Genomic DNA, 12,082 nt, shown 5'->3' on the forward strand with positions numbered 1-12,082 from the left:
ATCCACAATTTATTCCAAGATTATTCAAAATGAAAGATGAAAACACGTCCTCGATTATGGGGATAGGAGAAGGAAATAACATGAGATTTGTTTGCCTTTAGTTGGACTTTGCAGGGTGAGATGTCATGCTCAACAGCAGCTAACAACAATTTGTATTTATTCTCAGAACAACATATGAATGCTGGTATAATTTTGAACTCCTGCAGAATGTTATAACTGAAGGACAACAGCATGGTAATAGACAATAGACAATAGACAATAGACAATAGGTGCAGGAGTAGGCCATTTGGCCCTTCGAGCCAGCACCGCCATTCAATGTGATCATGGCTGATCATCCCCAATAAGTGCCCCATTCCTGCCTTCTCCCCATATTCCCTGACTCTGCTCTTTTTAAGAGCCCTATCTAGCTCTCTCTTGAAAGCATCCAGAGAACCTGCCTCCACCGCCCTCTGAGGCAGAGAATTCCACAGACTCACCACTCTCTGTGAGAAAAAGTGTTTCCTCGTCTCCGTTCTAAATGGCTTACTCCTTATTCTTAAACTGTGGCCCCTTGTTCTGGACTCCCCCAACATCGGGAACATGTTTCCTGCATCTAGTGTGTCCAAGCCCTTAACAATCTTATATATCTCAATGAGATATCCTCTCATCCTTCTAAACTCCAGAGTGTACAAGCCCAGCTGCTCCATTCTCTCAGCATATGACAGTCCCGCCATCCCGGGAATTAACCTTGTAAACCTACGCTGCACTCCCTCAATAGCTAGAATGTCCTTTCTCAAATTAGTGGAATTCCACTAAATATTAGTAATATTTAGTGGAATTGTCTAGAGTGTGGATGACCTTGCTAAATAGGGTATCTAGGAAAATATATTGATTAATTAATACTAGTCTTTCTCTATTTGAAATTTATTTAAACTTAAGTCTGAGAAATAGTTTTTCAAGCAACAAATTAAATTCACATCCGAGCAATTGCAGAGTAAATCTGAAATGCAGAAACAACTAATTTAAACAAAGCTAATTTAAGTGTTATGAAATATACCTTTCGTACAACAAATTCATGATGGATCTCGGGTGTCATAGAGTAACGCAATCTAAATACTGACTCCAATTTATTTGCCTTGGCTGCGTTGCTATGGAAGTTCTAAAAGGAGAATTCATGTGAAGAAAGAAACGGAAGTAACAGAATTTCATACACTGGATAATATGACAAATCTACCAGAAAGGGGTTCAGAGTATATTGGTCGCCCATTGCATTATCAGTCTCAAAGATTGCACAGCTAAACTAGAAGATGAAATAAAGTATGTAGGAAGTAATTATAAGACATCTAAATCAAAAGGCTACTGAAGAAAGTAATTACACTTACCTAAACAAATTATGGACTAATACATGTACTCGGGATATATCGTCAAGAAACATACAGTCAATTAAGTCACAATGATGGAAAATGAAAGCTAATTTGCCTTTTGCCATTTCCAAAAAACAACTGGGGGTCTATTTTAAAGATACAAGTCTTGTTTTTATCAGGTTTTACAAGCAAAGGGATAACTAAGGAAGGAGTAGGGCAAAAAAGAATTAACCAATAAATTAACTGTATAGGAAGTGGTTAGGGTTTTTAATGAAAACATAGCTACCACTTATACAAGATAGGGATATCAATGCCAATGTTGTACTTAAAAAGAAATTATGTGAAATATTTAAAAGGATATGATAGTGAAAGAGGAAGTGCTGTATAAAGGGATCTAGCACGTTTGAAATTGGATAAATCACCAGATGGTGGGAAGTACTCAGAAACCTCATAGAAACATAGAAAATAGGTGCAGGAGGAGGCCATTCAGCCCTTTGAGCCAGCACCGCCATTCATTGTGATCATGGCTGATCGTCCCCTATCAATAACCCATGCCTGCCTTTTCCCCATATCTCTTGACTCCACTAGCCCCTAGAGCTCTATCTAACTCTCTCTTAAATCCATCCAGTGACTTGGCCTCCACTGCCCTCTGTGGCAGGGAATTCCATAAATTCACAACTCTCTGGGTGAAAAAGTTTTTCGCACCTCAGTTTTAAATGACCTCCCCTTTATTCTAAGACTGTGGCCTTTGGTTCTGGACTCACCCAACATTGAGAACATGTTTCCTGCATCTAGCTTGTCCAGTCCTTTTATAATCTATATTACTAAAAGTCTGATCTTGACCGCTTTTGGCCCACTGTGCTGCGATTTCCGAGAGAACGCCGCGACCTACGGCTGTCATTTTTGGCCACCTCGCTCAGAGCCCCCCTCCGCCTTCCGTGACCGGAGGATTTTTCCCATCGATGAAAAATCAGAGAGATATTAATGTTTAAAAAAAAATCGCCATTCTCTCTGCTGCCTACGCTGGCGGCAGGGGGGAGGGACTATAAAACACGGAAGTGTAGTCCCTCACTCAGTCTCTGCCAGACCCAGGAAGTGAGAGGGTCATGGCTCTCTGAGCTGCGAATAACACTGAACGCACGTCTACGCCACAGTGAGTCCCCTCGATGCGGCTGTAAAGTGGCTGCTGCCCAATTGTTTGCCTCACCTTTTTTTAAAGTTTGTGTTCACAAAATGAATTTTGGTTGTCAGGTGGCTGCTGCCCAATTGTTTGCCTCGCCTTTTTAAAAAGTTTGTGTTCACAAAATGAATTTTGGTTGTCAGGTGGCTGCAGCCCAATTGTTTGCCTTGCCTTTTTTTTAAAGTTTGTGTTCACAAAATGAATTTTGATTGTCAGGTGGCTGCAGCCCAATTGTTTGCCTTGGCTTGGCTTTTAAAATCGTTGCAACAGTTGGCTGCCAGCCCAAGAATTCATTCGGCCCACAATGTCTATACTAGCCCTCTGGAAACCAGTACCTTCGGCCCGCAACACCCATACTAGCGCAACAGAAATCCCCCCCACTGGCGAGCAATATTGGAATTGGTGTTGGTGACCAGACCTCCCGTGTGATGCTGGGACCCAACGGGTCCCACTTAGTCTCGTTTTAGATGTTTCTATAAGATATCCCCTCATCCTTCTAAACTCCAGTGAATACAAGCCTAGCCTTTTCAATGTTTCCTCATATGACAGTCCCGCCATCCCTGGGATCAATCTCGTGAACCTACTTTGCACTGCCTCAATCACAAGGATGTCCTTCCTCAAATTAGGAGACCAAGACTGTACACAATACTCCAGATGTGCTCACCAGAGCCCTATACAACTGCAGAAGAACCTCTTTACTCCTATATTGGAATTCTCTTGTTATGAAGGCCAACATTCCATTAACTTTCTTAATTGCCTGCTGTACCTGTAAGCCAACTTTCAGTGTACAAGGGACGCCCAGCTCTCGCTGCACCTCCCCCTGGCCTAACCTAACCCCATTGAGATAATAATCTGCCCCCTTGTTTTTGCCGCCAAAGTGGATAACCTCACATTTATCTATATTATACTGCATCTGCCACGCATCTGCCCACTCACTCAACCTGTCCAGGTCACCCTGCAATCTCCTAACATCCTCTTCACAGTTCACACTGCCACTCAGCTTTGTGTCATCCGCAAACTTGCTAGTGTTGCTCCTAATTCCCTCTTCCAAATCATTAATATATATGGTAAACAGTTGCGGCCCCAACACCGAGCCTTGTGGCACTCCACTCACCACTGCCTGCAATTCTGAAAAGGACCTGTTTACTCCTACTCTTTGCTTCCAGTCTGCCAACCAATTTTCTATCCATGTCAACACCCTACCCCCAATACCATGTGCTCTAATTTTGGTCACCAGTCTCCCGTGCGGGACATTATCAAAGGCTTTCTGAAAGTCTAGATACACTACAACCACTGGCACCCCTTCATCCATTTTACTTGTCACATCCTCAAAATATTCTAGAAGATTAGTCAAGCTTTATAATGGACCTAAAATCTTACCAACCACCAAATTCAGGCTAACCGGCCTATAGTTTCCACTCTTCTGCTTCAATCCCTTCTTGAACAGCTGAACATTATAACAATTTTTCATTTGTTTGGAATCACTGCGGACTCTAATGATTCTTGACTAATCACTCCACAATCTCTAAAGCCACTTTTTCAGAACACTGGCGTGTAGTCCATCTGGTCCAGGTAACAACCACCTGCAGACCTTTCTGCTTCCCACTCTCCATCTCCTTGGTAGTAGCCACTCCTCTGACATCCACCCCCTGACCCTCTTGAATTTCAGGAACATTGCTGGTGTCTTCCACTGTGAAGACTGATGCACAAAACGCATTCAATTCATCCGCCATTTCTTTAATCCCCATTGAAACATATAAGATTATTAAGGGTTTGGACACATTAGAGGCAGGAAACATGTTCCAGATGTTGGGGGAGTCCAGAACCAGGGGCCACAGTTTAATAATAAGGAGTAAGCCATTTAGAACGGAGACGAGGAAACACTTTTTCACACAGAGAGTGGTGAGTCTGTGGAATTCTCTGCCTCAGAGGGTGGTGCAAGGCAGCCTGCTGTGCCAGCAGATGAGGAGTGAATGGAGAGCGGAGATCCGGAGGGCCGTAGACGGATACGGATGGCGGGCGGAGACGGAGAGTGACAGAGAGAGAGAGAGATAGAGAGATAGAGAGGGGGGCCCGCCCAGAGTTGAACGGCAGGTGTCCTGCCTTGGCCGGAGGCCCCCTAGATTTCGAGGCCCGATGCTTCAGTCTAATAAGCCTAGTGAAAAATACAGCTCTGCGAGGCCCCCCTAGATCTCGAGGCCCTAAGCTTAAGCTTGTCGAGCTTATACGTAAATCCGGCCCTGGAGTGGGGGATAGAGGGGAGGATGGCAGTGGGGGAGGTGAGGAGGGAGAGTGGGATGGGAAGGTGAGGAGTGATGGAGCAGGGAGATAGAGGGAGAAGAGGGAGGGAGTGACTGAGGGTAGGGGAATGGAGAGGTGAGGGAGGGAGTAGGGGAGGGGAGGCCGAGAGGGGAAAGAAGAGGGAGGGTGAACAGGAGGGGAGGAAGTGCTGGGGGATGAGGGGGTATGGAGGAGGATAGTGGTAGGAAGAGGAATGGTGAGGCGCAGTTGGGGGAGGGTTGCCGTGACTCATGTCACAACGGGCACCTCTGGCGTCACAACGGGAGCCCTTCAGCCGCGCCTGCGCAGTTGGGAGCTATGGGTGAGTGGTGGAATATTGCATTGGTGGACGGGGCCCAACGGGTCCGTGCCTGGTCTAGTAGTATATAGAGAGCAATTGATCCATTTTAATTGTAATTGTGATTGTAATTAATTTATTAGTCAAGTATGTAAAAACATACAAGGAATTTGATTTGCCATACAGTAATACCAAAAAAGCAACAAGACACACAACTACATCAAAATTAACATAAGCATCCACCACAGCGCACTGTAATCGAAGGCAATAACGTATTATCTTCTTCCCTCATTTTCTCCCACGGTCGGGGCAGTCGAACCACCCACAGTCGGGGTGGTCGAAGCTCCCACATTCGACAATCGAAGTTCCCGCGTCGGGGCGATCGAAGCTCCCGTGATCGGGCGGTCAAATCCCCTGCAGTTAGAGCTCCTGAAGTCGAACCCCTGCAAAGGGACCACCAGCTCCTCGATGTTAGGTCGCAATGTGGACAGAGATATGATACGGAAAAAGTTGCATCTCTGTCGAGGAAAGAGATTTTAAAAATCCCCCCACCCCCCCACACAATACAAAACTAAAGATACACTAAAACATACATCTAACAACAGACTATAAACAACAAAAGTAAAGGCCGAGACAGACCGTTGGCGAGGCTGCCATTGTATGGCGCCACCCGAGAATCAACTGATGTAATATTAATAGATACACATCCCATTTTACATATCTCACATATTTTACAATCTGAGAGTATTATAGAGCTACAAAGGCTACAGCGCCATAGAGGGTGAACAGTTTTAAATACTGTACCTGCTCCAGTGTTGATCAATGAGCATAGTGATGATTAGCAAATGCCATTGGATAAGACATGGTGAACAGATGTTTGGGTGATCTCAACTTTATGGAAGGTGACAGAAAATACACCAGAGAAGTAACTATTGGAATATTTTTCAAATGCCTAGAATGGTGTGGATGAAGGTTCCAGTAGCTGGAACTGAAACAGGTGTTGAAATTGAAAAAAATATCAAAATAAACTTTATTCAGGATTTAAAAACCTACAAAAAACGAACTGTGCAAAATTCCTCCAACATTCTCCATGGCTATACATACATTCATTAGCATTGTATTCGGTACTCTTGGTACCCTTGCCGTTCATGTGGCCCCCTGTGGTGATGCTGTTCCCTTCCCCTGTTTGAGGGACATTTCCATGACACCCTACGCCCAATGTGCAGCAACAGAAGGACTCTAGACAGTTTGTCCTCCCACACAGAGCCTCGGCGTTGACTGCACCAAGCTTCAGCGAGTCCCTCAGCACATACTCCTGCTGTCTGGAGCTGGCTAGTGGGCAAAATTCCCTGATGGACATCTCATTCTGCTGGTAGGTCAACAAAGCTCAGGTTAACCGAGCAACGTCTTTCACCGAGTTGATGACCTTCCAGCAGCATGACGTCCATCTCTGAATGTGTCTCTGGGAACAGTCCGTAAATCACAGAGTCCTATGTGACGGAGTTGTTCAGGGAACTACACCACAGGAACTATCAAACCTTTGTCCTGTTGCTTACATCAGTGTTGATCAGTGCCCGATGGACGTGGTCAAAGGTGTTGATCCAGAAGAACCTTTGTATGAAGGGCAGATGTTGCTGACTGGCACATTGCGCAGCATTTGTTTCAGGCCCATCCTTCGCAACCGGGGACAGGTAGAATCTCACCAGGTAGTGACACTAAGTGCCCACGAGCTTTGGTGCAATGCAACGCCTGATGTTGTTTCTACAGTATCTATAGCGGAAAGACAATACATGATTACAATCGAGCCATTTACTGTGGGGAAAGCTATGGGTAAGTTGACAACGAGGCATACAATCAGTGATTTGTGTCTATCCGTTGAAGTGCATGGTCTGTGCTTAATTATGAACAGCGGTAAAGGCAGGTACTTCAATAAGTGAGTAAGTGGTGAGCAGTGTGTGACTGAGCCCATCTGCATTGCCCACAGAATGCAGCAGTGAAGGTAGGTACTTCAGAAAGTGAGCAAGTGTGTGATAAAGCCCATCTGCATTGCCCACAGGTGTAAGTGAGCAAGTGGTGGGCTGTGTGTGACTGGGCCCATCTGCATTGCCCATGGTGTAAGTGAGCAAGTGGTGGGCAGTGTGTGACTGGGCCCATCTGCATCTTGATCTGCATCAAAGCCTCTAGTATCTTTGATCTGCATTGCCCACAGAACGCGGGGCTGCGGGCGCAACGAGGGGGCGGCGCTGCGAGACCCGGCTCCGCCATTGGCTGCGGGGAATCGAATCAGATGACGTGCGCCGTGTTTCCGGGCTTCCATCCTCTGGGGGTCAGAGGTTACTGGCGGGCATTGACACCGAGCGGCGGCGGGCAGGCAGGCTCAGTGTCGGCGGCAGCAGCAGCGGGCAGCATACTCAGGGTAAGTGGCACACCAGCCGTGCATGCATCCCTTAAGGGGGGGGGGGGGGGAATCAACTTCACCAACCTCGCCTTATCTTTCTTTCTTTCTTTTTGTAAATTCATTTTTCTCTTAAAAAAGCCCGATGCAGATTGAAAGGAGACATCAACGAGTAGTGTAGGAAGGAACTGCAGATGCTGGTTTACATCGGACAGAAACAAAATGCTGGAGTAACTCAGCGGGACAGGCAGGCAGCATCTCTGGAGGGAAGGAATAGGTGGCGTTTCGGGTCGAGACCTTTCTTCAGACTGAAGAAGCGAGCTACCTCGCTGCAGTCGTAGGGTCTTTTGGAGCGACAGATATACGAGCGCCCCATTTAAGATGCATGTTTTCAGAAACGTGTATAAAGATCGTCAAGATCAAGGGGAAATCTGATACACATAATCCTTTGGCAGGGAAATGTTTTAGCTGAGTTTGATCGTGGAAGACTTGTTCAGTCCCACTTCAGAAAGCCGCTTTCACTAATCTCTGGTTAAACGCTTGCAGACTCTCGCACGCCCGACTTGACTGAACGGCAGTGAAGTGAACTAGTCCGGGCCAAATGACCATGACGTCCTATAGCTATAGGATCTTGGATCTTTGGTCCGGGCCACGTTCTAAAGTGGAACACTGTCACCAACACAATCCGGGCCACGTTCTAAAGTGGAACACTGTCACCAACACAATCCGGGCCACGTTCTAAAGTGGAACACTGTTCTGCTGCCGCCGAGCAACGCTATCCGGGCCACGTTCTAAAGTGGAACACTGTCACCAACACAATCCGGGCCACATTCTAAAATGCTCCCATAGTGTGTTAACAGTAAGCAGCAATCTGGCCTTGAATATGCTATACAAGCCTTGCTCATGGCCACAGATAGTTAAAGCTTTACATCCATCGTATTACCGGCCTATCTTCGGCCAACGTTTCCCGCCGACGACATCACTCTTGAACTGAGTCAGAGGATGACGAGTTCATTATTTGACATTTTTCAGAATTGTTTATTGTTTCCCTTCCTCTGCAGCTTTTCCAGTTGTAGGTTTGTAAAGGTCACTTTAAATTGAAAGAAACTAAATGATAATGCTTTTCACCTCGCACCAAGTCTGTCCATATTTAAATGTCCACTTGTATTTTTTTGATATTGGGAGCATTTGATTATATGTATGGCTGTTGTTTCTTATTAGGTGTCGATTAGTTGTCAACATTTGGATGGCATTGTTTTTTTAAAGTCATTTTCAGCAAAAATCTGGTGGTGGTGATGGACCTGTTTCAAACTTTAACAGAATGAATGTTAGCCTTTAGAATTGGATAAACTTGTGGCAGAGAAGTCTTTATACTCATTGGACTCGTGATATCTTTTCATAAGAGCTGCCTATTTTGGTCATGACCAAACTTTTCCTGAAAAAACATTTTGACCAGATGCTCGTTGAATCTGCAGACTTACCCCCCTCCCCCTTTATTTAGCTTTGACCATCCGCTACTATTGAGAGTTCAATATACCTGAAAATAAAATTTTAGCTGCTGATATTTTTAACCTGACTTGATTTGTCAACGTCTGTTTTGTTTTGAACAGGTTGAACTTTGCCTCAGTTGGCATTTACACTGTAGTTTCACAAGAATTTAGTTTAGATCTGACTTGAGGCGACTGACACCAAGACTGATAATTGTGGAATGTTAAGCAGGTGCGTCAATGCTCTTTAATTCAAACAGGCTTGGGCATTGAATATTCCTGCCGACTTTGGTATGGTGGACTGCGTGAGGACTGCCGAATGTATTTGTTTATAAATGATTCAAGTGCTAGCCTTTCCTCTTCCTCAGACACAAACATTTGGAGTAACTCAGTGGGTCAGACACCATGTTTGGAGAAAAGGAATAGGTGATGCTTAGAGACTTGTCTTCAAACTAAGAGTCAGGGGAAAGGGGAACGAGAGATATAGACGGTGATGTAGAGAGATATAGAACAAATGAATGAAAGATAATTTAAAAAAAAGTAACGACGATGAAGGAAACAGTCCATTGTTAGCTGTGGGCTACATGAAAACAACAATGTTGACAATGAGACTCGACAAGCCGACTTTGACGTTTGTGCGATTTGGGTGGGGGAGGGATAGAGAGACAGGGAATGCTGGGGTTACTTGAAGTTAGAGAAATCAATATTCATACCACTGGGTTGTAAGTTGCTCCAGCAAAATATGAGGTGCTGTTCCTCCAATTTGCGTTTGGCCTCACTTTGACAGTGGGGGAGGCTCAGGACAGAAAGGTCAGGGTGGGAGTAGGAAGGTGAATTAAAGTGTTTGGCAACCGGGAAAACAGGTGGGTCCAGGGGGACTGAGCGAAGGTGTTCCTCGGATGTTCTCCAGTTTAAACCAGCATCTGCGGTTCCTTCCTACACTATTCTTCCTTTGCATGTTTATCCCACTGTTCTGGGAGATTTTATACTGCTACAAAATGACTGGTTCTATCACTGTTAACAATTTTTCCTGAAAGCAATTTAGCTTCCATTGCCCCGCTCCTCCTCCATGTCTTCTCGAATGCAGCAAGCAAGCTTTGCGTAGCTGTCACTTATGACCCAGGGCTCAGCTCTCAGATCTGCAATCATTAATAGAGATTTTTTATAATATCTGCAAATTCTTGCAAACTGAGTGGAAATTGGAGGCCATGAAGTGAACATAAATGTTATCTACCTTCAAATCTTTACACATATCCATCCTACTCCAGTGCCTCAGGCATTACTTCAAGACTGGCTCTGTAGCAACGTGTTAAAGCATCTCTGAACCCTTGAAGTAAATGTAAGTATTCATATTTAGTAAAATTTTGGCATTCACAATGTACTACACATTAAATCAATAAATTTACAATTTCACAATGTTTCAGAGTTGGTACTAGCTGAACTTTGGCATGTTATAGTATGAAGGCCAGTTGCTATTCAGACTTGAGTTGGGCTGTTAAAAGCTGGTGGAATGTATTCAGGTTATCTGTCACTATGGCGGATCAGATTGCAATTAAAGTTAAAATCATCTTTTTACAATTGTTTATAAGTTCCAGGAGCAGAATAAGGACATTCGGCCCATCAAGTCTGCTTTCCCCATTCAATCATGGCTGATCTATCTTTCCCTCTCAAGCCCCATTCTCCTGCCTTCTCCCCATAACTCCTGTTCCTACTAATGAAAAATCTGTCAATCTCTACCGTAAAATTATCTGCTGACAACCTCCACAGCCGTCTGTGGCAGTGAATTCCACAGATTCACCACCCTGTAACTAAAGACTTCAGAATTCAAGGCACAGTGATATCAAAAATCTAAGAAAAGTCGAATTCTTCACCATGTACCCTTTTGGAGCTTCAAGGTTTAATTTTGTTTTATACCTGATGATTATTTTGAAAATATGCGTGCAGTAATCACGTGCATGTTTTTACCAAATAGAAAATGGATGTGCATGGAATGGAGGGATGTGGATCATGTGCAGGCAGATGAGATTAGTTTAGGATAGCATCATGTTCGGCACAGACCTTGTGGGCCGAAGGGCCTGTTCCTGTCCTGCTCTTTTCTCCATTCTCCATTTTAATTTTATCCCATGAGCGAATTTCACTTTGTTCATCAACATTAACGTATTATTAGATGTGTTCAGTTTAACACAGTCAGAATGAGAAAAGGTACTTCAACTAGTTCAAGCCACGCTTTAAAGATCTACTACTTAAAACGCTGAGAAACAGCAAGTGATTGTGTCTTTTTGGCAATATCTTATCATAGTTGTGTGGGAAGGAACTAGATGCTGGTTTAAACTCTAGAGAGAAGGAATAGGTGTTGTTTAGTTCAGGTCTGAAGAAGTGTTTGGACCTGAAACGTCACCTATTCCTTTTTGCTGGAGATGCTGTCCGACCTACTGAGTTACTCCAGCGTTTCATCTATCTTTATATCATACTTGTTGTTTAAATGATAAGATGTCAATTCCAGTCAAGCATTTGATGGCTGGTAAATTAATTGATCTCTGTAAATCATCCCTAATGTAGGACAGTGGTGGAATCCAGTGAGAATTTGAAGAATTTACTTGTTTGTGATAACCTAGTCTGCTGTCCTCTACTATTTGCATGTGGCGTTACAAGTGGAGTATAAACCACAGTGTTCTGTTGCAGAGGATTAATGGTTAAAAATGGTGATATTTACCTAATCGAACCATTTTTTGAATGGCTCATTAAGCAAGATGTTAAAAGGCCTGAATGAGAGATTAACTCCTGATTGCAAGGATCCTTCTAAGATTTGTTTCAACACCCCGTCAAACTTGAAATGCCATGAAGTAAAATGTGTAGGAAGGAACTGCAGATGCTGGTTTAAACCAAAAATGGAAATAAAGACCTGGAGTAACTCAGCGGGACAGACAGCATCTCTGGAGAAAAGGACCTGAACAACGATCTCGACCCAAAATGTCACCTGTTCCTTTTCTCCAGAGATGCTGTCTGACCCGCTGAGATACTCCAGCTTTTTGTGGCTATTCTTCAACCTTCTCCAATGTCGAACTATTTTATTTTCTTTAGTATCCAAAGAGCTAGCAA

The 12,082-nt window shown here is 44.2% G+C and overlaps 1 protein-coding gene and 1 long non-coding RNA gene across 2 annotated transcripts in view; both read left to right on the forward strand.

The window, feature by feature from the left end:
- Positions 1 to 6,245: 6,245 nt before the first annotated feature.
- On the forward strand, positions 6,246 to 6,612 carry LOC116979366. Its single transcript, XR_004413682.1, has 2 exons — positions 6,246 to 6,398; positions 6,478 to 6,612. It is a non-coding gene; the product is annotated as an uncharacterized LOC116979366 (long non-coding RNA).
- An 812-nt stretch (positions 6,613 to 7,424) lies between these two features.
- LOC116978865 (long-chain-fatty-acid--CoA ligase 4-like) overlaps positions 7,425 to 12,082 on the forward strand; it is a 91,399-nt gene continuing 86,741 nt past the window's right edge. Inside the window, exon 1 of the mRNA XM_033030120.1 lies at positions 7,425 to 7,517. The gene's annotated coding sequence lies outside the window, so the exon portion shown is untranslated. The remainder of the gene's footprint in view (positions 7,518 to 12,082) is intronic.

The sequence above is a fragment of the Amblyraja radiata genome, chromosome 12 (genome assembly GCF_010909765.2).
Source record: "Amblyraja radiata isolate CabotCenter1 chromosome 12, sAmbRad1.1.pri, whole genome shotgun sequence".
Taxonomy (NCBI): domain Eukaryota; kingdom Metazoa; phylum Chordata; class Chondrichthyes; order Rajiformes; family Rajidae; genus Amblyraja; species Amblyraja radiata.